This window comes from Zootoca vivipara, chromosome 16 (genome assembly GCF_963506605.1).
Source record: "Zootoca vivipara chromosome 16, rZooViv1.1, whole genome shotgun sequence".
NCBI classification, from domain to species: Eukaryota; Metazoa; Chordata; class Lepidosauria; order Squamata; family Lacertidae; genus Zootoca; species Zootoca vivipara.
The window spans coordinates 36786966-36812944 of NC_083291.1; the positions used below are offsets into that span (position 1 = coordinate 36786966).

Below are 25979 nucleotides of genomic sequence, written 5' to 3' on the forward strand. Positions count from 1 at the left end.
GTTTGCCTGTCTCCTGCATGCCCCCGCAATAGTGCTCTCCATTTAAAGAAGCGTTTTATACGTCTTACGTTGATTGGTATAATTCAGGGTTTCCTTGACAGAGAACAAGCCCCGGTTATTATAGAGGGAGAGAAACCTGAACCTCTCCCTCGTACCTGAGGCTGGCTCAAAGCCAGTGAGCTCCGGATGGAGGTAAAAGCTGAAGTGCCCAGACCCCCAGCTCTCCTTCCCCTCCCCTCCCCTCCGCCCTGCTCGCCAGTCAACTCATATGTCCACAGGCATCCACGGTGGGAAGTCTGGGGGCAGCGAGACAGCTGGCCAGCTCTCCACATTTCTGGGCCCAGGCCAAAGCCCACAGCTGCTTCCCTGCGAGGCCAGATCAAGGCCGAGCCCAGCTGGGAGTCCAGAGAACAGCCTGGAAGCCTCCCCAGGTTACGTAAGTAATCCCAGTCGCAGCAGAGACCAGAACTGCTCTCGGCATGAATCACACCGAGAACGACATTCGCATCAGGTACAACGGCCGCGGAAAGCATTCTCCGCCTGCCCTGTGGAGCGTAGACACACCTGTGCCAAAGCAAAATAAAAAAATTCTTTCAGTAGCACCTTAAAGACCAACTAAGTTTTTACTTTGGTATGAGCTTTCGTGTGCATGCACACTTCTTCAGATACACTTGAAACAGAAGTGTCAGACCCTTATATATATATATACAGAGGGTGGTGGGGGTGGGTGGGAATGGGTGATGGGCTGATGGGAGTGGTAAAAAAAACAAGGGCTGAGGCACTAAAGAAAGCTTGATCATGCATAATGAGATAAGAATCCAATGTCTTTATTCATCCCAGGTGGCTCCATGGTTTTAAGCTTGGTAATGAGTTCCAATTCAGCAACTTCTCTTTCCAGTCTGAGTCTCAGCCCTTGTTTTTTCCCCCCAGGACTAATTGCAGTCATCAGCAGTCGTTAACAGCCATCTACAGGTTTACCACTCCCATCAGCCCATCACCCATTCCCACCCACCCCCACCACCCTCTCTATATACATAAGGGTCTGACTCTTCTGTTTCAAGTGTATCTGAAGAAGTGTGCATGCACACGAAAGCTCATACCAAAATAAAAACTTAGTTGGTCTTTACGGTGCTACTGAAAGAATTTTTTCATTTTGCTTCGACTCAGACCAACACGGCTACCTACCTGTAACTTGTGCCAAAGATTCTTCTTCCTTGTCCCACAACCTCTAATGCGTTCATCACTTCCCCCACCCCCAATTCTCCTTCTCTCTCATACACACACAGCAAGCATTGCCAAATGTGAATCCACAGAGCCAAAATTCACACGCACTTCTATGCCTCAACGAGAAGATCAGTCGCGTTGCACGCCAGCGTGACAAACGTGGGAAAGGGAAGGGGACGCGTGGCATAGATCGGAGGCTCTGCCAATCTCTCCTCTCCCCTTTCCCTGCCCTAGGCTCTTGGAACTACCGCAGTCAATTCCTTTGCTATGACTGTTTAGTGTCAACACCTTTCTCCCTACCCCTCCCAGCCACTGCTGCAGGCTCCCTGTTCCCAGGGAGTGGATGAGGGAGGGATCTGCTGTGAGACGGGGCGGAAGAAGGCAGAGCTGTTGCATCTACCCTGTGGTAAAAAACAACAGCCACAAGCAAACCTGAGCCTAGGAAACCCAAACTGAGTGCTGACAGCACACCAGCTCCCCACATATTCTATTACTTTGCAGAACATTTTCTCCTGAAATAAAATGTCGGGGGGGGGGGTCGTTGCTGAGGGTCCAAGGTAACAGCCTGGTGTATAGAATAATAGAATCATAGAGTTGGAAGAGACCACAAGGGCCATCCAGTCCAACCCCCTGCCGAGCAGGAAACACCATCAAAGCATTCTTGACATATGCCTGTCAAGCCTCTGCTTAAAGACCTCCAAAGAAGGCGACTCCACCACACTCCTTGGTAGCAAATTCCACTGCCGAACAGCTCTTACTGTCAGGAAGTTCTTCCTAATGTTTAGGTGGAATCTTTTTTCTTGTAGTTTGAATCCATTGCTCCGTGTCCGCTTCTCTGGAGCAGCAGAAAACAACCTTTCTCCCTCCTCTATATGACATCCTTTTATATATTTGAACATGGCTATCATATCACCCCTTAACCTTCTCTTCTCCAGGCTAAACATGCCCAGCTCCCTAAGCCGTTCCTCATAAGGCATCGTTTCCAGGCCTTTGACCATTTTCGTTGCCCTCTTCTCGACACGTTCCAGCTTGTCAGTATCCTTCTTGAACTGTGGTGCCCAGAACTGGACAATTCAGAGTGTAGATTCAGAGTTTTGTGGTGCTTTGAGAAAGAGCACATTAGTGGACCCCCACACACACACCTTACCTGAGAGTCCCTCCACCCACAAAGCCGTCTGTCCTGCAGCAGAGGGCGCCGGAACTCAGGGGCAGAGCAGGCACACTTTGTGTGCAAATGGTCCCCAGTTCAAACCCTGGCATCTCTGGGGAGGGCTGAGAAAGACTCAAACCGCTAGAGAGTCGCTACCCATCAGTATCAAGAATACTGAGTCACATGGACCGATCAATGTGGCTCAGTTATGAGGCGGCTTCCAATGCCTCTGTGAAAACACGCTTCTTTGCTCTGCTCAAGACTCTTGACTTTCTCATGTGCGGCTGCAATGGGGGCATTTGGGGCTTCTTACCAGCCTGCGGTCTAAGCGCCAGGCCCTCTGCACACATGATGCAGGGGCATAGAATAATCAGTCTTCAACTATGCTGTGCTAAAGGGGGCACAGGGTTGGAATTGATGCTCTTGAATTATGGTGCTGGAGGAGACTCTTGAGAGTCCCATGGACTGCAAGAAGATAAAACCTATCCATTCTTAAGGAACAGGTAGGTAGCCGTGTGGGTCTGAGTCGAAGCAAAAATAAAAAAATTCCTTCAGTAGCACCTTAAAGACCAACTAAGTTTTTATTTTGGTATGAGCTTTCATGTGCATGCACACTTCACGAAAGCTCATACCAAAATAAAAACTTAGTTGGTCTTTAAGGTGCTACTGAAGGGATTTTTTTATTTTTGCTTCGACTGAAGTGTGCATGCACATGAAAGCTCATACCAAAATAAAAACTTAGTTGGTCTTTAAGGTGCTACTGAAGGAATTTTTTCATTCTTAAGGAAATCAGCCCTGAGTGCTCACTGGAAGGACAGATCCTGAAGCTGAGGCTCCAATACTTTGGCCACCTCATGAGAAGAGAAGACTCCCTGGAAAAGACCCTGATGTTGGGGAAGATGGAGGGCACGAAAGAGGATGAGATGCTTGGACAGTGTTCTTGAAGCTACCAACATGAGTCTGGCCAAACTGCGGGAGGCAGTGGAAGACAGGAGTGCCTGGGGTCACAAAGAGTCGGATACAACTAAACAACATTTTCTCACTTGGGTGACTGTATGGCTTTCCCCCATCCAATTCATCCTTGTTTATGGTCCCGTAAAAGTTGCTATCATTCCTGTTTTACATATGGGGGAAACGGATAAAGCCAAAGGGGGGTGGGGCGGCCTGAACCCAGGCCTGGAGGGATCTGAAACTCTTACCACTGGCTTATTCTCAAAACAAAAGAGCAATTCAAGGTTGAAACCAGGAGAACAGTAGCTGGGGGGTAAATTCCAGGTAGTTTTGAGGAGGACGGGGAAAGAGAAAGAGAAAGAGAGGGGGGAGGGAGGGAGAGAACCCAGCATTTTATGAGCTGGGATTGTGATGCATGGCCAGAGTTCAGCAGGTGGAGCCCTTCCCCGGAAATCCTTGCAACACCTGGTCACGTCATCTTGGCTGCCTGCCTGAGGCAAAGGTTCACCTAATCCCCAGACAAGAGTCAAAATGGGCAGGCCAAAAGTATATTCCAGAGTCAGCAAGGTAGCAATTTCCTGCAACCCCTCCACCCTAGATCTTGCCTCCAAAAGCATTAATTTCCACCACGGAATCATCTCCCAGAGCAAAATATACCATCCAGGAATCCTGGCTTCCAGTCACAGCTTTGTTTGAGCCAGGACTCAGCCCCGGGACTTTTTTTCCCCAATACCTGGGCCTGAACACACAAAGCAGACAGCAGACAGGGCACCCTCTGAGCATGGGTGCCACAATCAGGCTCCACCACACATTACAGAGAAAGAGGATTTCGAGCTAAAGCAGGAGATTTCTAAGCAGCCTTAGGTCCTAGTAACGCTATGGCCAGAAATGAAGCACTATGTCAATTTTTTCCTCTATATTCCACAGCCCTCCTTACTCTAGCCAGCTTAACTGTTCACTCAAGGCCCCCCTGCAAGCTTCATTGCTGAGGGGGAACTTGAACCCGGGTCTCCCCAGTCTTAGCCTGAGATTCTAGCCACTTACACCACAGTGTTTCTCATGTGGCAAGAAGACCAAATCATGCAAGACATCATGTACAGTAATTTGTCTCTCTTCACTGGGTCATATTGGGTCGGCAATGAACCTGGGGTTCAAGTCCCTGTTTAAGCCAATAACTCATTCAGTGGGTCTGGAACAAACCGGGATCTCTCTTGCCCTCAGTTTTCCTCACCTGTGCAATGGGATGGCTAGTGTCTTCCCACAGAATCGTACAGAAGCACAGCAGTTATCCCTGGCATTTATGTAGTGGTTTTGCATGCTCAAAAACCCTTGTGATATTTACAGCAACTTTGTAAAGTAAGTGGACGTCATTATTACTCACAGATAGCTCAGTTGGTAGAGCAAGAGACTCTTAATCTCAGGGTTGCTTTGCGTTGAAAGTGAAAGATGCCTGCATTGCGGGGGGTTGGACTAAATGATCCTCACAGTCCCTTCCAACTCTACAATTCTATGATTCTATCTCTATACTGCAGAAGACGGGTGGGGGCTGAAGCTGGGAGAGAGCTGCTTGCCACCTGGTGAGTTGATGGCACAGGCATGCATGATTCAAACCCAGGACTTTGATTCATAGTTAGTCTCTTACAGCCACAAAGCCATGCCAAGTCTATACATAAAATTAATGTACAACAAAGTAATTAGTGTTTGGAACTTGTTTTACATAATAATCCCATCTGCCTGGGTTTCTCTTCCACACCTATAAAAGACACACGTCTACTCGTAACTCTGCCCCACTGACTTCAGTAGGACTTCACTGGGGGGAACAATGTACACAGGACTGAAGCATCGCCTTCCCCCAAGTTTTCCTGCTGCGTTTTCTAAGGACAGAAAGGTGCGGCCGATTCCTTTCAAAGCCAAATACTTTTGAGGTTCAAGGAAGGACCCTCTCGCCCCGTGCTCAGCTCAGAGCAAATCTGAGCACGCTCTTTCTCCTCCAGCGCCGACCCCTCTCTATCCGCTCTCCCACCTGGAAGCGGCACCTTCGTGGGAAAAACCCGCAGCTTCTCCAAAGTTCCCAAGGCGCCCCCCCCGTGCCGCTTCGCCTGGGGGTCAGTTTGGATCAGGCTCCGGGGGCCAGCCTCGTGCGAGAACCCCCCCCCCCAATTTAGGCTCCCCCTGCGCCCCCAACCCCGGCCGGAGCGAACAACACCCCCGCCCGGCGGCTTGCAGATCAGGAAACAAAGCCGAAAAAGGAAAAAGTGGGGCTTTAACCAGGAGCTTCCATCCCGAGAGAGGTCGGGGGGGGGTTGGGTTCCCTACCCCCCGGAAGCGGCTGGGATCGCCCTCCTGCCCCGTCGCTCCCCCCCCCAAATAAAAACTTCTGCAAACTTTCCCGAAGTTTGGGCGACTCTAACTGCCCGCCTCCCCCGCGACGCGCGCCCCCGCCTTGCCGAAGCGCGCCCTCCTCACCTCGCTCCTTCCTTGGCTGATCGGGGGCGAATTGGGGAGGAGACCGGCTCCCCAAAACGGACCAACGGCGGCGGCAGCGCTGGCCGAACCCGAACTGCCTGCGGAGAAGAAGAAGGCGCCGCCAAAGGCAGCCGGGGGGGAGGGGCCACACCTGTTAACCCTCGCCTTGCCGCGGGCTAGCCAAGCGCAGAGGCTGGCAGGCAAGTGGGGGAGGGGATTTGGGAAAGGGGGAGGGGAGGGGTCGGCAGATCCTTTAGGTGGGGAAGCACTTCTTCTTTCACCCCAGATGGGCATGGGTGGGCGGGTGGCCTGCCGATCACCTAGTGGGCCAAAAGGACGCTCTTCACGTGCTCAGAAGCACCCTTGAAGGACAACTTGCCAACCGCAACTAAGGCTCCTCTCCCCCGCCAGGAGCGGGCAGCAGAGGGGCCAACACCTCCACAGGGAATGGAGACGGGGGACGGGACATGCTCAATAATCTGGGGGGGGGGTTAGTGGACATGGTGTCCGCCAGATGTTGATGGACTACAACTCCCATCATTCCTGACCACTGCCCATCCTGGCAGTTGTTGACGGGAGTTGTAGTCCAACAGCTGAAAGGAACTAGCATTAATAAATGCAAAAGCTAAGTAATAACCCTCTTCCCCAAACCCTTAAGCGCACACACAGCACGCCCACTGCCCAACCCTAGCCATTGTTTATCTCACACTGCGTAAAATACGAGTTCACAGATCAGTTCTGACTCAGGACTGATTTAATGTCTGTATTCAGAGATGCTCCTGCAACAATCGCATTGAGGAATAATTCCTGGAGGGGGGAAAGTTCCTGATTTCATCAGCTTACACCTCCAAATGAGGTGCTACCCATTTGGATTCAAGGAGGAAACTTGGGAGGTGAGAGCCCTTTAACTGTTTTGCAGGATGAACCAACAGGTAGAATTCTGGACTGGACCATTTCAGACCAGAGGTGGGGGGATGCACTGTTCACTGTTCTCCCAGATAAAATAAAATAAAAATTCCTTCAGTAGCACCTTAAAGACCAACTAAGAAGTGTGCATGCACACGAAAGCTCATACCAAAATAAAAACTTAGTTGGTCTTTAAGGTGCTACTGAAGGATTTTTTTTTTATTTTGCTTCGACTCAGACCAACACGGCTACCTACCTGTAACTGTTCTCCCAGATGAATAAGAAGCTTTAAAGTTGCCAACAAAACAGGGAAATACTGAGGTTTCCTGTATGCATGGAGTTGTGTATTGCTGTTTTTAACACGGAAAAGTGCTGAAAAACAGGGGGGAGGCGCACCCACACCCCACATTGCAGTCTGGAGAATTCCAGTCCAGAATTTTACCACTTGGTTCTGGTTCTGGGTAGGCCTGGTCTACTCGTGGGCAAGAACGGAGGTGGCAATGGAATGGGCTGCACCATTTCTGAAGGCCAGAATGTTGTGTTTGAATGGTGCCGTTGCATTTATTTAAAATCCTGCAGAAATAATGGCATCAAATAAGGGTAGAAAGTGAGGAGGAATTAAAGAACCTCTTAATGAGAGTGAAAGAGGAGAGCGCAAAATATGGTCTGAAGCTCAACATCAAAAAAACTAAGATCATGGCCACTGGTCCCGTCACCTCCTGGCAAATAGAAAGGGATGAAATGGAGGCAGCGAGAGATTTTATTTTCTTGGGTTCCATGATCACTGCAGGTGGTGACAACAGTCACAAAATTAAAAGACGCCTGCTTCTTGGGAGAAAAGCAATGACAAACCTAGACAGCATCTTAAAAAGCAGAGACATCACCTTGCCTACAAAGGTCCGTATAGTTAAAGCTATGGTTTTCCCAGTAGTAATGTATGGAAGTGAGAGTTGGACCATAAAGAAGGCTGATCGCCAAAGAATTGATGCTTTTGAATTATGGTGCTGGAGGACAGGGCAGTCTCGAGCAGGTCGGGCGCCCTGGCGCTGAGGGGCGGAGATCGCTCCGGCGCCCCCGCCCTCGCAGGGCGCAGCATGGTTTCCGCGCGGCTTTGTCGCGCAGCGCCCTGCCTACCAGCCCAGCACCCTGGCACACTGCACCACCGGGAGTCTACCTAGAGCTGGCCCTGCTGGAGGAGACACTTGAGCAGGGGGCAGCAAACTTTTTCAGCAGGGTCCACTGTCCCTCAGACCTTGTGGGGGGCCGGACTATAATTTGGGGAAAAAATATGAACGAATTCCTATGCCCCACAAATAACCCAGAGATGCATTTTAAATAAAAGGACACATTCTACTCATGTAAAAACATGCTGATTCCCGGACCATTCGCGGGCTGGATTTAGAAGGTGATTGGGCCGCATCCGGCCCCCGAACCTTAGTATGGGGACTCCTGCTCTTGAGAGCATCTTAAAAAGCAGAGACATCACCTTGCCGACAAAGGTCCGTATAGTTAAAGCTATGGTTTTCCCAGTAGTGATGTATGGAAGTGAGAGCTGGACCATAAAGAAGGCTGATTGCCGAAGAATTGATGCTTTTGAATTGTGGTGGTGGAGGAGACTCTTGAGAGTCCCATGGACTGCAAGAAGATCAAACCTATCCATTCTGAAGGAAATCAGCCCTGAGTGCTCACTGGAAGGACAGATCCTGAAGCTGAGGCTCCAATACTTTGGCCACCTCATGAGAAGAGAAGACTCCCTGGAGAAGACCCTGATGTTGGGAAAGATTGAGGGCACTAGGAGAAGGGGACGACAGAGGACGAGATGGTTGGACAGTGTTCTCGAAGCTACGGACATGAGTCTGACCAAACTGCGGGAGGCAGTGCAAGACAGGAGTGCCTGGCATGCTCTGGTCCATGGGGTCACGAAGAGTCGGACACGACTAAACAACTAAACAACAACAAGGGCAGAGATTCCAGCCTAGCTTTCTCCCTGTTGTGCTACTTGCTTGCAGGGTAGATTAATTTGTATACCCAGAGGATTATGCTGAAAATGCCACCCTCACAACAATGCAATCCAATATACCCATTTATCAATTTCGCATCCTGCCTTTCCTCCAAGCATTTCATGAGTCCTGCCTCCCCCCCACCCCAGCTTCCTTTTTATCCTCACAACACCCCTGTAAGCTAGGCTAGGCTGCTTGGGACTCTACCACTTCTTTCTGCTGCATGCGGGGGCCAGGCCACTTACACAGATTTTAAAATGATACCATACACGTGGCATCAGCATATAGGAAAGGAATGTAGGAATCTGCCTTATACCAAATCAGACCATTGGCAACAGCCCCCCACCCCTGATTTCCGAGACAGGGGTCTTTCCCAGCCATATATGGCAATGGTGGGATTTGAACTTGGTGCCTTGAGATCAAAGCCCTTCTTTCACCTTAGGCCAAGCACCAATGGACTATAAATCAGTGGGTAGGTAAAGGTAAAGGGACCCCTGACCATTAGGTCCAGTCGTGACCGACTCTGGGGTTGCGCGCTCATCTCGCATTATTGGCCGAGGGAGCCGGCGTATAGCTTCCAGGTCATGTGGCCAGCATGACAAAGCCGCTTCTGGCAAACCAGAGCAGCACATGGAAACGCCGTTTACCTTCCCGCTATAGCGGTTCCTTTTTATCTACTTGCATTTTGACGTGCTTTCGAACTGCTAGGTTGGCAGGAGCTGGGACCGAGCAACAGGAGCTCACCCCGTCACAGGGATTCGAACCACCGACCTTCTGATCAGCAAGCCCTAGGCTCAGTGGTTTAACCACAGCGCCACCTGGGTCCTGGATAACATAATAATAATTAATAATAATTTTATTATTTATACCCCGCCCATCTGGCTGGGTTTCCCCAGCTACTGTGGGCGGCTTCTAGCACCTGTAAAAACATAATAAAACGTCAAACGTGTTAACAGGCTTGTGAGATATGCACATAAACTGCACCACCTGAAGCATTCTCTTTGAATCCAGACACCTTTTCATTCCGCAAACTCTTGAGCACCCCCTCCTCTAGCTCTGTCCCAGGGGGTGGTACAGCCCAGCTCTCGGTACTGCTGCCCTGTGTTTGTCTTAGCCTGGGATGAGATCAGATTCCGCACATTCCTGGCTCCCTGCCCTGCAGGTAGAAGCAGGGAGCGTGAGCCAAAGGGCCCCACAGCGTCCCCAGAGTGACCGCCCCGAACCTCTCCCTTCAGCTTCACGCTCCATCTAGTGGTTGCCTGACCCCTTTCACAAAGACCTGCCATTTATTTCAAAAGAACTGGTATAACAAGGGACATATGGTTGCGGTTCCTACCACATTCTTACAACAGCAGATTGTTGCACAGTGAAGTGTGTTACCGAGAAGAGGGAGGGAGGGAGGGAGAAAGAGAGTTTCGGCTATCACTACATCTCGGCCTAACCAAAGCCACAGAGTTGTCGAGAAAAAAGAACCATCTCTCTGCCCATTTCCATCTTGCCACCTTCCCAGGAAAATCAAGCTTTTGAGCTGACTCGAATTAACAACACCATGGGCATACAGCTATTTTATTATTTTAAAAAATATTATTATTAACAATTTATATAACACAGCTCAAGGATTCAAAGAACATCTTGTGCTCGGTAATTCTTACTAGGGCTGCGATGCAATTTTAGGAAGACGTATTGATCAATTAATCAAGATAAATTTCAGGGCAAGCCCATCCTTTGGCTCAGCTACCAGTTATGGCTGTGAATGCCTTAAAAGCATGTTATGAATGGTGCTGTTTTTAGCTCAGGAGCTGCTTGGCCAAGGGCTGTATCTCCGGGGCAGAACATCTGCCTTGCATGCAGAAATTCCCAAGCTCAAGTGCCAGGTAGGGCTGCAGAAAACACACCAGACTTTTTAAGGCAGTTACCCCGCAGGAGGGAGTTCAATCTATCGTCTAATTTCAATTCAGCATCATGATCCCTTTCTCAGTTCTGATCCATTAGCAGCCTCACTCCCCCCCCAAAAAAAAATATGGCCCAAAGGATGCCCTGCCAAACTCCCTGAAATATTTTGCAACACGCTGCTGCTATTGAGCTACCCTACCTTGCAAAAGGAGTACGACAAGGTTGTATATTGTCTCCCTGCTTATTTAACTTATATGCAGAATTCATCATGCGAAAGGCTGGACTAGATGAATCCCAAGCCGGAATTAAGATTGCCGGAAGAAATATCAACAACCTCAGATATGCAGATGACACAACCTTGATGGCAGAAAGTTAGGAGGAATTAAAGAACCTTTTAATGAGGATGAAAGAGGAGAGCGCAAAATATGGTCTGAAGTTCAACATCAAAAAACTAAGATCATGGCCACTGGTCCCATCACCTCCTGGCAAATAGAAGGGGAAGAAATGGAGGCAGTGAGAGATTTTACTTTCTTGGGCTCCTTGATCACTGCAGATGGTGACAGCAGTCACGAAATTAAAAGACGCCTGCTTCTTGGGAGAAAAGCAATGACAAACCTAGACAGCATCTTAAAAAGCAGAGACATCACCTTGCCGACAAAGGTCCGTATAGTTAAAGCTATGGTTTTCCCAGTAGTGATGTATGGAAGTGAGAGCTGGACCATAAAGAAGGCTGATCGCTGAAGAATTGCGATGCTTTTGAATTATGGTGCTGGAGGAGACTCTTGAGAGTCCCATGGACTGCAAGAAGATCAAATCTATCCATTCTTAAGGAAATCAGCCCACTGGAAGGACAGATCATGAAGCTGAGGCTCCAATACTTTGGCCACCTCATGAGAAGAGAAGACTCCCTGGAAAAGACCCTGATGTTGGGAAAGATGGAGGCCACTAGGAGAAGGGGACGACAGAGGACGAGATGGTTGGACAGTGTTCTCGAAGCTACGAACATGAGTTTGACCAAACTGTGGGAGGCAGTGCAAGACAGGAGTGCCTGGCATGCTATGGTCCATGGGGTCACGAAGAGTCGGACACGACTAAACGACTAAACAACAACAACCTTGCAATGTTGACTGAAACATAGTCTGCAGACCCTTAATTACCTCCCAGCTTCAGTCTGTTGCTCATGGTTCAAAACTGCATCCTCTCCAGTAGCTACCTTGATCTCTCCGTGGATGAAGCTCCTGGGATGAGGAGAGGAGAAGAACTGGGGAATGAAAACCTTTGTGTGTGGCTGGGTAGCATGCACAGAGGAAAGAACGGGGCTGGCTGGTCTGAAAAGTAAATAGGATTGAGCAGAAAGTAAGCAAATTATTTGTGGGGTTTTACGAAATCCATTTCCTGGAATGTGCATGGACAATATAGCTTTTATTTCCTTTCAAAATAATCTTTTGGAGTTGTAAAAATCTAAGACCTTTCTGAAGTATTGAATATTATACAAACAAGTACAGGCTAGGATCTTAAGCAACTTCAACTTGACAAGCAAGCTTGGACTGTATAATGATTTTGGCTTTTAAAAAGTATAATAATAGAATAATAATTATTTAAAAAACAAAACAAAAACATCCTTAGGTACTTCTGGATATGGGACACCAGGGAGAAGTGAGATAAAAACCTCTGTGGTTCCTGCTGCATTGCACATTTCACATGCCAGCACATTGCTATTGTGAAAGAATGCCAGGGAACAGAGAATCAGAAACCATGTACTCCCACCGGTCACTCCCCAATCCCAAAGAACAGAACATTGCTTCCAGTCTGATGCCAATATTTTTACAGCCAAGAACAGCACAGGACAGGCAGGTCTGCTAATGTCTGATTCTGGAACTCAGATCTTCTATATCCTCTTCTTTAGCATGGGCTGCAAATACTGTAACGACTTTCTTAGGAACAACCAAAGTTTCTGATGTGGCAAGCAAGCTTTTGACTTACACTGAACACTTCTTCAGGCTGGATGCTAAACAGAACATTTGTGTCAGGGGTGAGAGAGAGATATGCCACTGCTTTGCTCTGAAGACATGTGCAGTGTCTCCAGAATCACCCCTGTACAGTGGTTCTCAAACTTAATCCATTCCGGAAATCCGTTCGAAAAACCAAAGCATTCCAAAGCCAAGGTGCGCTTTCCCATAGAAAGTAATACAAAATGGATTAATCTGTTCCAGACTTTCAAAAGCAACCCCAAAAACAGCCATTTAACATGACTTTTACTATCTAATGAGACCTGATCCATAAAATCCATAAAATGAAAGCAGTAAACAATGTACAGTGGAACATCGGGTTACGACGGGGATCAGTTCCTGAGGCCCCGCCACAACCAGAAAATGCTGCAACCCAAAGCGCCGCGTCTGTGCACGTGCGAGGTGCGATTTAGCGTTTCTGTGCGTGCACAAATTGTGAAAACCCAGAAGTAACCCATTCCAGTACTTCTGGGTTTGCGCCGGTCGCAAGCCGAGGGTGATGTAAGCCAGAGGCAACCATTGTACTGTACTGCAGTCACACAATCAATCAATCAGTAGCTGAACTGTCACAAAAAGAAGAAAAAAGAGCCGCAAAAACAAAAAGGCAAAATAAATAGCAAGGACAGACCTCAGCGCAACACTCAAAACGGAAGTGTGGCACTCAAAACGGAGCATGTTCAGCTTCCGAAAAAAGTTCACAAACCGGAACACTTACTTCCTGGTTTGCAGTGTTTGGGTACCAAGGCGTTTGAGAACCAAGGTACCACTGTAGTCAGGGGTGGTGCTGAAGAAGCTCATATGCCACTCGCATACGGAAAGACAGGGCAACTGAATTCACAAAGGGGACATGGCCTTAACACACACACTGTTCCCAATCCAGCACCCCCAGCCTGCAACGAACCCACTACTCAAAGTTCTGCAGGCAAGGGTTCGAATCATGATCTGCTCCTGGCAGTCACCACTCTGGAGCACAGCACAAGTATAGGGAAACAAAGAGGAGCTCACGCAACTCCCCGCCCACATCGCTCCCTGGGCAGCAGGTCTGCAGAGAGACCTCACAGCCCTCCTGGCAGAAGGGTTCAAGACACACCAAGGAAGAGAGAGGCTCTTTTGACAAGCAGCCAGGACATAAAAGAAGGACAGACACACCCCAACAGCTGCCTCCTACTGTGCCTTGCTACAGAGAGGAGTTGCAAAACAGGAGATGAGAGTCTGAGCCCCATCAGGGCAAAGGGAGGAAGCAGACCCACTCGCCGTGGGTGGGTCAATCGTTATGGGGACATATGAAAGGGGTTTCTACTGAGGCTATGTGCACATTCGCGGCAGAAGGGGAATTTTCCTCCCACATTGAAAGTGGAAAGCTTTTTTATGCTGCTGTTCACATCAAAGAGGCGATGGAGAGGCCTTTGCCCAATGCCCATTACCCGATGTGTTTCCCTGCACCAAATTCACTGAAGCTGTCCTCTGCGCATGGGCAGTGGCTGCTTGAAATGTACACCCTCACGGTAAACGGCGTGCACACTTGGCTTCAAACAGCAGCAGCGAGAACGCATGCTGGAGCCAGAGGAAGCGGTAATGTGTGTGCCCAGCCTGAGTCAGGCTTTTGGTCCATCTAGCTCAGCCTTGTCCACACTGACTGGCAGCAGCTCTCCAAGATTTCACGGAGGGGTTTGGATTTAAGAAGTTGCGTTGGTGCTGTGCCTTGTGCTAACACAGATCTATAACTGGGTTAAGCAGAGGTATTTTGAGGCAGAGAACCAAGTGAAGAATCTTGTTTGGAAATACAAAACCAGCAATTATTCACCGGAAGCCTGGGCTGTTTTCCTCCATACCTGCAATGCTTTCTCTCGCCACCAAAAACAGACCCTCTGCAAGTGACTGTTGTTGGGTTTGGGGGGGGGGGCAAGGGAGATGTTGGAAGAGGAAACTGTCCTTAATGACACAGCAGTGCCCCCTAGTGATTGTCTTATTTCTTGCAGCAGAAAAGTGCCCATTGATCAGGTCTATTGGGCCCTGATCTATAACGTGGCCTGCCCTGCTAAACTCTTCCTTGTACTCATCTCCAGTCTATCAGAAATATTCCCAGCAGAAAACAGAACAGCAAGCCCATCACCTATTTAGCTTTCCCACACAGACAAGTCTCTATTGATAACAGAAATAGCCAAGCCTCAATATGCAGTATATAATGGCCATTTTGTCGTATTTATGGCTTGATATTGTTGACTCTCCTTCCCACCCTTTCTCCCCATTCACTTATTTATTTCCCTTATGTCCTGGTTTTCGGGTGTAAAAATGGCTCCAAAAGCTTAAAATCACTAATTTGGGGGGGGGGGTTAAATAATTTTGGTGGTTTCCTTAAAAAAAAAAGAATTTTACTTTTTGAAATATGGCAACCCTACCCTGATTGCCTCTCCCGCCGTCAAACTGTAAGGTTTCTGGAACCAGACATTTTCGTATGTATGGAAACTCTGGATCACTGTGTACAATTGATTGCACTATATTAAAAGGAGAATCTTAATATTTATAATATACAGCTGCTCACACCCTCTTTGCTTTCTCTGACATAACGCTGATTCCTTTTTTCCAGAGAGTTCATTAAAGCAAAGCAATAAACAGAAAAAAGGCCGCCTTGCCCGTTTTTTATTTTCCTTTTAACATGGGGAATCACAATGGCAGGGGTCACTCCTATCCCCACCCTTTTCTTTCTTACTTTGCGTGACGGGTGGGAAAAGAAACAAATGAAATCAGTTCAGCTCTGGAGTTATTTGGGTTCTTTCTTTTTTCTTTTTCTTTTTCTTTCCCCAAGCCGGAAAAGGAATCATGTGAAATAAACCTTTCCTGGCTAATTCTCTTCCCAGTGCACTTGCGGTGCTTGGGGTTTCCTGCCACAGGAAACTTGCTTTGCTGGCTGCAGGCAAGTGAACAAAGCTTCTCCGGATCCTCCCACGCCGGCTCCCCCTCCTTTGGTCAATAACGGGAACCAACAGGCACCTGGTGAGGGATCGCGGTCATAAATCTCCAACTCCTAACCTCAGAGGAGGCTGCATCAAGGATAAGCAGCTTCTAGAACCCGCCATCTCTCTCCACCTTCTCTGGAAAATGCAGTCTGCCGGTGCCATTGTGAATGCAAGCCCTTCAGCTGTAACTGGCCCCCAGCCCCCCACCAGCACGATCAGGGATGATGACAGCCGGAGTCCAGCAGCAAGGGGAGGGCCTTCTGGCGGTTCCCTCCCTGCGAGAAACGAAGTGACAGGGAACCAGGCAGAGAGAGGGCCTTCTCGGTAGTGGCGCCCTCCCTGTGGAACGCCCTCCCACCAGATGTCAAGGAAATAAAGTATCTGACGTTTAGAAGGCAGCCCTGTTTGGGGAAGTTATTAATGGCTGGTGTTTTAATGTATTTTTAATCTTTTCTTGGAAGCCGCCCAGAGTGGCTGGGGAAACCACAACACTAAGATAAACCACCGTGACAATCTCCCTGATACGAGATATAGTGTATAAACTTATAAGTACAGCCTGTTTGTCCCGGAACTGTACTCTCACGGCACACATTCCCATAACATGGATGCGGCCTGCTGAGTACGACTGCAAGGTTGCCGGGAAGGGCTCCAGAGGGCGCAACTTACCCCTGGGGAAGAATGTCTTCGCGGTCTGGTCCGACACGATGGTGAATGCGGATCCGGAGTCCACCTCCATGTCGCACTGCTGACCCTCAATCTTCACCTTGACGTGTGCCTTGCCTTGCGCTGGAAACTGCACGGCCCTCCCGTTGATCTCCGTTACGTAGTGGCAGTCCTTTAGAAAACGAGTTGCTGTGGGCGGTCTGCGATGCTCCAGTCTAGGTGCTCCTGTTGCTCCCGACGCCGCCGATCTACAGACCCTGGCGATGTGACCCGTCTTTCCGCACGTCCGGCACATAGCATCCCTGAAACGACAACTCTTCCGCTCATGGTTTCCGCCACAACCTGGGCAACTGCCTCGGCGATCTTTGTGCACTGTGCAGGCCTGACGCACCAACTCGACCCCACGGACTGGGCTCTGGCTCGGAGTAGCCTCTAGCTCGTCCATGGCATGCGCAACTTCTATCTGTGGCTTAGTGGCCTTGCGACTGGCATCAAGCTCCTCTCTTTCATAATTCTCCGTGGCGGTGGCCTCCTTCAAGGCTGAAGCAAGGGTAACCTCTTCTTTAGCCACGATGCGTCTTCTGGCTTTCTTGCTGCTCAGACCACCAATAAACCGATCCAGGAGAGTCTCTTCCAGATTTTGGAAGCCGCAGTGCTGAGCGAGCTTCCGGAGTTCAGCCAGAAATGTGGATACAGACTCCCCAGCACGCTGCTGCCTCTTATGGAACTCCATCCGCCGGGCCATCTTGGTCTCAGTAGGCGCCAAGTGGCTTGTTAGGCAGGCAAGAATATCTTTGAGAGATGTCTCACTCAGCTTCGCTGGAGCAAGTAATGCCTTGGCCAGCTTGAAGGTCTCGGGCCCACAGTAGCTCAGGAATGTGGCCCTTCTTTTGCTGGCATCGGTGATCCCTTGAGCCACTGCAAAGAACTCGAAGCGTTCGACGTAGTCTTCCCATGTGTGGGGCTCTGATGGCTGGAAGGGCTCCAATACCCTTGGACTCTCCATTGTCCTAGCGGGCAGGGTCGTCTTCTCAGCTGGCCAGTGAGTCTTGTTCTAAGCTGCAATCCGGACTCTGAGGCAGGGCTGTGTTTAACCGCTCCTCAGCATTCCGGATCCCACCTTCGTCGCCAGTTGTTGTGACGTGGGGTTTGTGATTTCAGCTCTCTTGACATAACATGCTGGAGACAGTTCTCTAGTAACAGCTCTTTATTAAAGTGAACAAGACTGAAGACTGAGGAGAGGAAAGCTACATTTATAGGGACAGGGGACTAGCTAGGAAGGGATACATTTTGGAGGGAACAATATCAAGCAATCACAGTGCTGCCTTTTGGAGGAAACCAATAAGACAGAGGATCCAAATACAGCAGCTTAAATGAACCAATAGTAGCTGTACCCTCTGGAACCAAAAGGCAGTTACTTTATCCTAATGCAAATACAGACAATAATAATACAGATATAAAATCCTTTGACTCAATACACAACAAGAACTATTCCAAAATACTTATCAGGTATAAAACAGGAGACAGCCTGTGTTTCAATCTTGCAAGAATAGAATTTCTTTTTCATTAAATACCTTTGTAGGTTGTCGAACCTCACATAGAAATAACTTTAGCCTTTTTTGGGGTAATTCCCAGACTGCTCAGTTTGATTTAGTCTTTGTTAAAGTTTGGCATAATTGCAGTGGAGAGTTTGGCTCTTTTTGATATTATTTAAACAATAAGATAAAACCTAATCTCTAATCTTTTCCCTCTGAGGAAGATAGCTCCTCCAATGAAACGAGAAAATAGCCGGCCCCTCGTTAGGTGAATTGATTTATAGCTTATTTTATAAGCATTTAAGTTTCTTCGTTTGATTTTGGTTTGGGAGTTTTATACCTGATAAATATTTTGGAAAAGTCCTCACCAGTTATAAGTTTATACACTATATCTCGTATCAGGGAGATTGTCGCGGTGGTTTATCTTAGTGTTGTGGCATCGATCCCAAAAGCAGCTGCCACACACACTCGCTAAATGCATCTTAAAGGCAGGCTTCAACTAAGGCTGCCCATCCACAAACATATTCACTGTAATATTGGGGCAGAAGCAGCTGCTGCCTGCTGGCAGCCACGAGACTTGGGTACCACCAATGCTCAGCAAAAACGTCCTGATTCAGCAGTTGCGGTAACACAAGGAGCCACAGTGGTTTTAGAGACAAAGTAAGGGTGGGGTGGCTAACCTGTGGTTAACATCTGGAGGTCCACAGTTAACAAGCCCCTTGTTCTTCAGTGTGGAAAAATTGAGAAACATTAAACTACAATCGCGTGGCTTGCAACCTGCTTTCCGGTCTGCCTTGGCCTCAGACAGTGACAACCAGATTACGACCTGCCTGACTCACATGTGGTTGTGCCTCTGGACTGCCAGGAATCACATCCATCTCTACACATGATTACCACTCAGAGGATTTTTCTCCTGGGAGAAATTCTTTCCAATGGCTGATGGCAAGGACTCTGCTCTCCATTCTGAGCTAATCCCAGTAGCAACCGACCATTGGAAGCTTGGATCCTTCATACATCCCTTTTGCTATTCTAGCCCATGTCAACAAATGTAATCAGGAGGTCTTTTGTCTCAATGCAAATTGACTCTGGGAAAGTGTGTGGATAATTAATTAGAAGGTCTGCAAGGTTATACTTCCTTGCAAGCGGGGAATGTAGGTAATTAAGACTTTGTGTGTCATCCATGGCTGAAGACACGTGTCCACAACAAAACAGGAATTAGCTCCACCGACTATGTACTATGGCTGTAGTTAACCCCTCTGAACCAATTGTTGTGTCATTATACTTCATTATATGCTTTAAATAAAGTGCTCTGACCATCAGACATTCTGGTCCGCCACAAGTAACAGTTACAATCTACGTGCCCACTTATCATTGTTAGTATTGCTGTTATTATTAATCACCATGATAATCTGATTTAATATGCATACACATTATAATTAAGGTGACTTTACAACACACACAAAATGCCCAGTGTGGTATAGACACATCACTAAATGTATGGTCATCTCCCAGTTAACCAATGTTCGCAATTACAGGTAGGTAGCCGTGTTGGTCTGAGTCAGAGCAAAATAAAAAAAATCCTTCCTCCTTAAAGAACTAAGTTTTTATTTTGGTATGAGCTTTCATGTGCATGCACACTTCTTCAGATACTGAAGAAGAAGAAGTATCTGAAGAAGTGTGCATGCACACAAAAGCTCAAACCAAAATAAAAACTTAGTTGGTCTTTAAGGTGCTACTGAAGGAATTTTTTATTTTGCAATGTTCGCAATGTTCAATTACAGCAGCATTATCCAGCCTTGTATTTATGGGCCAAAGAGAAGCAAACTGTTCGCTTGCAATATTTTAAAACTACTAGCTGTTCAAAAGGTATTGCCGTTCTGAAAGAACAGTAAAAACTGACTTGCCAGTTTCCCCAGTATTCTGATCCCAACACAATTGGATGCTTCTTGCAAGAGCATACAGCGGACGGCCCATCTTCATTCTTTAGCTCCAGAATCTGGTACCTTGAACACGAAGACATGTTCTGCTGAAACAAACATTATATTTTCCTGCCTGTGTTTTGGATGGTTATGCCTGTTTGTTTAGAAGAGAAGGCTGGTCCGAGAAACTGTATTTGTAGTGGAATGCAACAGCCATTAGTGCAGGCTCTCCTTTAGGTGCCCCCAGTGCTTTTTTTAAAAAAAATGTTTAGGGCCGGGTACTCTCATTTTGACTCAAGAAAATCACCATTTTATAGTTCAAGTGGGGAAAAATAAATACTGTAAATGGACAAAACTACAAAGATTCACAAAATGTTTAGGGGTATGCGTAACCCTGCACCCCCCCCCAGAAAAAAAAAGCACTGGATGCCCGAGCTGAGCTGAGTGATGAGAGGGCAAAGGGCCTTCTCAGAAATGACGCCCCAATTCTATAATTCCCTCCCCAATCAGGATGCCAACCTTCCTATATTTTCAGTGCCAACCAAATATATTTTTGTTCTCCGAGGACTTTAAGGTGTGGGTTTTAAACTGTTTCGATCAGCTGCTTTTAATTTCTGGGTCTTGGTGGTGATTATTTGTGTTCAACTTCGTATCGATTTTATTGCTATTTTATTTTGCTACCGGTAGAAACCACCCTGAGAACACTTTGCTGAAGGGCAATAAATGTACAAAACAAAGAAACCATAAAGAAAATAACGTCATGGTTATCGGATCCAACCTCCGTCCCACAGAGGGCATATCAGGGAACCCTGCAAATAATACTTGCAGTTTAGTTTTACTAAAATAAAACATACCTGCACATGGATATTGATCCAATAATTGCACTTTAATTGATGACGACGCAGTTTTTTTGTGCCAGCACAAGGTTCACTGGCTCTCACATTCAGCCAGGAGCAGGCAAAATAACTTCCAGAAGAGTCTAGAGGTCAATGCTTCATGACAAGAAATGTGTTTTGGGGGTAGGAGGGGGGGCTGTGGAAATGAAACGAGGGTTCCCTAGGGTTGCCAGCAGATCTCCCAAGGCTTAGATCAGCTGCGTACGCACCATACATTTCTCCCCTCAAATAATTCTGAGAACTGTAGTTTACGCCTTGCAGTGCTGCAATGCTCAGCACCCATAACAAACTACAGTTCCCAGTATTCTTTGGGGAGAAAAATGTGTTTTAAATGCACGGTGTGTACACACAGCCCCTGAGACTCAGTTGTGGCGGCTCATGAGGCCACAAGGGTAGGTTTATTTTATTTTATTTTTGAAAAATACCACCAGCCTCTCCTTTCTATCTGATCTCCCCTCCCTCCGAGAATACATTTTATTCTGCCTGTATTGGTATTTGCCTGTTAGTAACGCCCTCCCACAGAAAGAGAATTGCTGAGCCAGAAAGAAAGTGGGAGAGAGAGGGTTTCGCTCTAACTTCAGACTTGACTTGACGGAAAATTAGGCCCCCATCACACCAGACCCTCCGAGTGTCCCTATTTCCCAGGGACAGTCCCTGATTTACAGAAGCCATCCCGGCTTCTGATTTGATCCCGGAATGTCCCAATTTCCCCTAGGACGTCCCTATTTTCACCGGAGAAATGTTGGAGGGTATGGAGTTATGCAACCCCCGAGCCAGGGACCTAAGTAACTATACAACCTTTAGAAGACACCTGAAGGAAGTTTTTAAATGTTTAATGTTTTGACATGTTTTTATATATGCCGGAAGCTGCCCAGAGTGGCTAGGGAAACCCAGGGGTATAAATAATAAAATTATTATCAGTGGGTTTTTTTCCCTGGGATTACTCAAAGGTTACACAGCACTGGCACCTTTTTTTTCCAGAAGTAAAGAACGGGTGATGGATGTCCCTGTTTTCATCAGAGAAATGTTGGAGGGTATGTTACAGCCACCCTCCTATCATAAAGACGAGGCCCCACGGAGCTACAGTATACCCATCCTTTCCTACCCCGTGAACTGATTCCATTATTTTCCAATGAAGCACTTCCAACCAGGGAGGGAGGAAACCCAGGAGAAGAAAGAATCTGGGCCTCCATAATGACCTAAAAACTGAGAACATCTAGTCCTGCATTCTGCTCTCAAAAGTGCCCAGCCAGTTGCCCACAGGCTTCCATAGAGGGAAACATTTGTCCCTCTTTTAGTGGGTCTAGGTGATTTTGGCCGAGAGGGTGGAAGCCAGGATTTGGGGTCTGTTGGGGGGGGGAGCATGGGGATTAGACCACTAAGTGCTTTCTCTGGTTCCCACTCATCTGTCTGCCTCCCACTCCTTCCTCTTCCATTGAAGTTGGGATTAGAAAGTTTGCAGGGGAAGAAGCTGTCACCTGACTTTAAATCGGCTTAGAAAGGGGGGGAAAGGGGGAGACCAGGGAGGGACTGTGGACGAATAATTCTCCCTGCTCCTTCCCACTAATGGCCCTTCCCATCAGGAGACAAGGGGGCCCCTCAAAGCTCCCCGCCTTGCATTTGGAGGGCTTAACTCTCTAAATCCTTTCAGGCACTGTCCGCACACAACACAGCAGAAGTCTAGGGCACTCTCTTCTTCCTGTTCTAATCCTCTACAACAGGTCTCCTTTCCCTTCCCAGGGCCCAGATTCCTTTCTCCTGGGACCTGGACCCACCCTGAGGAGGGGAATGAAGGAATGTGGATCGCAAACGTAAAAAGTCCAGCTTAAAAGGAAAGCACTCAGGGCGTGGAATGTACCGCACACAGTGGAGGTCTGGACTGCACCTTGCATCAGGGCTTGTGAAAACTATTACCTCTGAGCTTCAAAGACACACACACACACACACACACACACACACACACACACACACACGGTTTTTACCCTGCTCTCCAGCCAAAAAGGCTCCCACGGGTGCGTGCATACAGTCAACTAAAACAAAACTATTGTTTCCTTCTCAGTCTTGGCTGCATACGCACCACACATTAAAAACACATAACTTTCCCCCAAATAATACTGTGAACTGTAGTTTGAGGGGGCTGGAAATTGTATCTGTGGGGGGAATAAACTCCTCTGAAATATGCTATCCACTCTCTTCCCCCCCCCACCAAAGCCGAAGCTTTCTTCACTGTATAATCAGTTTTTCCTGTTCCTGCACTTCCTGTTCCCCTTGGTTTTAGATGCTGCAGGCCACTTGCTCTACAATTCCCACCTAGTGGACCCCAGTCCCAAACTTGCAACTCTTCCCTCCCAATGGTAACAACATCAGATAGTAGCTAGGCAATTCACCGAGTGCTTCCTTCCTCCCTGGCTTCCCTGGAGGAATGGAACAGCCCAGGAAGCGACACAGAAGCAGCTGATCTGCCTTGGACCAAATTTGTGTTCTCCCCACCCCACCCATTGGAGGTGGGAATCTGGACTGACTTGTGGGTCCTGATCCAAATTTGATCCAGGGTGCACACCTGGTGCACACATTCAAATCTAGGAGTTCTGGCTTGCTTCTCCTTTGATCCAGCGCTCTCTCAGTTCCCAGGCCTGGCCCCCAGTCGCTGGTTAAGTTATTAGATGATGTTTGCACCCGATGAAAGTGGGCTCAAGTAAGGCCACAATAAATTTGTACCCCTTTGAGCTTCATGCCTCCTGGTTATCTTTGATGGAGTAGATTAGCACATCTACCCCTCCGGTGTCTGCTTTCTAGTTACAGAAAAATCCCATTGATTCTTCCACTGGTTTTAGTGGGGGTGGGGGGTGGGGGAGAGGAGTGGATGGGATTCACCACCAGCCCGGTAAATTAAACTAGGTCAGCCTGCCGCAGAGCTGCTCCCAGTCTCCCTGCACTAGGCCAGCAATTGCTTTGCAGTTGGGAACAGGACCCAGAAGTTCCACCATGTACAGGCTTGGTCTTCCTAGACTTCATTTACTCCTGCTGTTTGTGTTACTTCCAAAAAACAGGGGTCCCAATTCTCAGGCACCCCTCCACGCACTGCTGAGCTTTTGACCCGCTGTCTCCCGCAGGCTTTGCCCCTGATCAGGTTGGGTCTCCTTTCATTCCGCTATCTGCCCTGTTTCACTCATTCAATATTTAACCGGTCCCTGTGGCTAATTCGCAGTGTGATATGAGATGGGTGGGTGTGTTCCTGCCGCGATCGGCGTCAGCCCTGGTTACTACAGAGGGTGGTTTTGGTCTCGGCATCAGGTTAATTCACAAGGGGATTGTATCTTCCCAAACAGCACCAAAGACCGAAACAAATGGGAAATGCGAGTTTGTCTTGCCAGAGTGATGCAGCCACCTCTCTGGCTAAGGCTGAGCAACTGTGTATTCAAGGGGTTTCTTTCTCCAAGACTGAAAGGCTTCTATTTCTGGGGTGGCTGCGGAGAGGAGCTGTTTATGCAGCGATCCTTCAGCCAAACACTCAAGGTTCAGACACTTCTCCTGCACAGGGAGGGGTTATTATGCCAGGAATGCACTAGCCCACACCAAATCACAGCCATTTCCTGACTAGAGGAGGGGAAAAGGTTACAGTGTCCATATACAGGTATCACTCAAATGTCATTTGTCCATCTAATGAGGTTTCTGCCCTCTGTTGACTCTCCAGAGGTGGGGAGAAAGGCTTCCGCTGCATGCCCCCTACCAACATTGCCATATATAGCAGCTGATACTTAATCATACCCCCCACCAACTCACACAGATTCTCCTGCATAGGAGTGGGAAGTGGTCTAGACAGGCCTGCCAGGGTCTACCAGATCTTCTGTCTGCTGTCCTTACCCATTGCCACAGTTCCTACACCCGGGGCTGCATTAGAGCCATCGAACAGAGCTGTGGCCTCGAAACCCAGCCCTGCCACAAGCCTTGGTACTGGTGCTGGGCAAGCCCCTGTCTCTCCTTGCTAATTTACGATCTGTAAAATGGGAGCAATGCTTACCATTACGCTGCCTTGCAGGGTAGCTGAGAGAAACAAGGCACATGCATGTGGTTATCTGCCTTGAAACGTAGGAAACGGGTGGACTTTAAATCTAAATAAAGCTGTGATTTCCCATCCCTTGTCTCCCCCCCCCCCACGCCCCTACACATGCACAACACACAAAACCCTTGGATCAGAGCTAACGTTTTCCTATGGAGCACAAAGTCTTCCGGTCACAATCCTGCCCCTTTGTGTTGTTGTCATCTCCTCCCCCTCTTCCCAGCCCCCCCAACACACTGGTGGAGGATTGGCCCACAGCCAAGGCACTCTCCCCCTCCCCACAATATTCCACCTCCTACCCTGAAATAGATGGGTGATCGGTTTTGCCACCCACCCCCTGTAAACTTTTAAGGTGGGTGGATAGGGAACTACAATGGAGACTCCAAATATATATACAGTATTCACACACACACATATATATGAGAGGTCCCCCTCCTCAATTGCCCATCTCCCTGAATGCTTACCATTTCCTAACCGACAATGTGGATTCCCTCTTGATCCGGGTTGGGCTTTTTCTTTTAGCCGTGTAAACAAGCCAGGTCTTGGGAAGGCGAAGGAAAGGTGTGTGCGTGTGTGCGTGTGTGGCCGGGGTCTTCACTCCCAGCACCGACCCCATCTCCAGCCGGCGAAGCCAGCTTTCTTCCGCCCCATTGACAAGGGGGTCGGGTAATCTCCGTCCGGGGGGGGGGGAATTCACCCTTTCTGAGGTTCCGAACAGGCGGGCGAAATGGGGCGGGGGAGGCGGACAACACCGCGGGCGGGAATGCGGGGGGGGGAGGTGTCTTATTGTTTGTTTACCTCCTCGCGTCCGGCCCCTGGCGGGTCATCCTTCTTTCCCGGTGGCGCGTGCGCGCGTCTCCCACTTTCACACAAACACAGACACGCAGAGGCCGGCTGTCGTGCAGGGTGGCTGTTGGCTGCACACTCCGGCGTACGGTGTGTGTGTGTGTGTGTGTCGGGGTGTGTGTGTATGTGCGCGCGTGTGCGCGCCTTATTCTCCTGCTGTCTGCTTTAACCCTTCGGGCGCTGGAGACACAGATCTGAACATCCCTGCTGCGTGTATGTGACTGGGAAGGGGGAGGGTCCTCCTCCTTGGAAGCCACTCCACGCCCTCTTAATCCCGGAGGACCCTGCCGTTTATAATCTCAGGTGTGTGTGTTTGGGGTGCTGAGAGAGAGAAGACGTAGGTTGCGATTACCAGGTGAGGAGGGGAAAGGGGTCTCTGTATATGCATATGTTTTGACTTCGTTGCCCACTGGCATTTAAAACAAAGGACAAGATCCAAGCCGATATCAAGTACTCCTTCGTCCCGATCCTACAATTTTTTTTACCTGCAAGTAAATAATTGAT

At 48.5% G+C, this 25979-nt stretch overlaps 1 protein-coding gene across 6 annotated transcripts in view; it reads right to left on the reverse strand.

Moving 5' to 3' along the window:
* CCDC120 (coiled-coil domain containing 120) overlaps nt 1-25593 on the reverse strand; it is a 39379-nt gene extending 13786 nt beyond the window's left edge. For 2 of the 6 annotated variants that reach the window (XM_060268662.1, XM_035141104.2), the window contains exon 1: nt 5792-7684. The gene's annotated coding sequence lies outside the window, so the exon portion shown is untranslated. The other 4 variants (XM_035141106.2, XM_035141105.2, XM_035141108.2 and 1 more) reach the window with 4 other exon arrangements.
* Between the last annotated feature and the right edge of the window lie 386 nt (nt 25594-25979).